We start from the raw sequence: 1226 nt of genomic DNA, 5'->3' as shown, positions 1-1226 counted from the left end.
TATATATATATAAATATATATAATATACATTTATTTATATGATTTGATTTGATTTGATCTAGTTTCAGCTCATGAGCTGTGGCCATGCTGGGGCACCACCATTCGGTGTTGCTACATAATTTTACTTCGCAAATGCTTTTTAGGAATTGACATTTGGTGCATGAGGGAGTTTGAGGCTGTTGCTCTCATCTGCACCTCCTGTCGCGAAGTTGGCTCGTCTGGGACACTTGACAGTTAGAGGTCCAGCTTTATTTTGAAGACACCTACGTCCACCCCATGCAGGTCTCTCAGGTCCTTCGGAAGGATATTGAAGAGCTGTGGTTCTCTGAAGCCCAAGCTCTTGCAGTACCTTGTCCTATACCTTGATGGCAAATTTGAAGTCCTTGACACTATGTAGTGGTGCCCAGTTCTAGTATTTGTGTAACTCTCAATGCCAAAGTTTGGGACAAGTCCCTCCATGATATTCCAGATGTATATTATAGCATATCTTTCTCGCCTAAGCTCTAAAGAATAGAGTCTTAATCTCTTGAGTCTTTCCCAGTAGCTTATATGCTGCATAAAGGCTATCTTCTTTATGTAGCTTTGTTATATTGCCTCAAGTTCTGAGATTAATTTGACATTGGTTGGTGACCATAGCTGACAGCAATAGTCAAAGTGGTTTAGGACAAGTGTCCTGCAGAGGACCATCATGGTTTCCTGATCTCTTGTTCTAAAAGTTCTCAGAATCCATCCGGTCAGCTGCCTGCATTTCATTGCCAATTTAGCAACATGTACATGGAAGGATGCATTATTACTCATGTAAATGCCCAGGTCTCACTCTGTCTGTACCTCTGGGATTGCAATCCCTCCAGGTCCAATTTGTATTGCATTTAGTTTTGCATGCTGATAGTACAAGGCTTAAAATTTTTCAGCATTAAACTGCATGTGATTCTTTGCAGCCCACTTGTATATTTCATCCAGTTCACATTGCAGGTGCATAGTGTCTTCAGGGTTCTGTATTACCTGTGAGACTTTTGTATCATCTGCATAACTTGTGGTCTTGGCTCTCTGTGTGGCTGAGGGCATGTCTGAGAGGGCCATTATGAACAGTAGTGGTCCCAAAACAGTGCCTTGCGGAACACTGCTCACTGTTTGCATGTCATTGGTGGTGGCTCCATTGTATATGTATATCATATATATATGTATGTATATTATATATATATGTTTTTTGGAGCCTGGTGTAGCCA

Source organism: Octopus bimaculoides, chromosome 18 (genome assembly GCF_001194135.2).
Source record: "Octopus bimaculoides isolate UCB-OBI-ISO-001 chromosome 18, ASM119413v2, whole genome shotgun sequence".
NCBI classification, from domain to species: Eukaryota; Metazoa; Mollusca; class Cephalopoda; order Octopoda; family Octopodidae; genus Octopus; species Octopus bimaculoides.
This window is presented reverse-complemented; position numbering follows the sequence as displayed.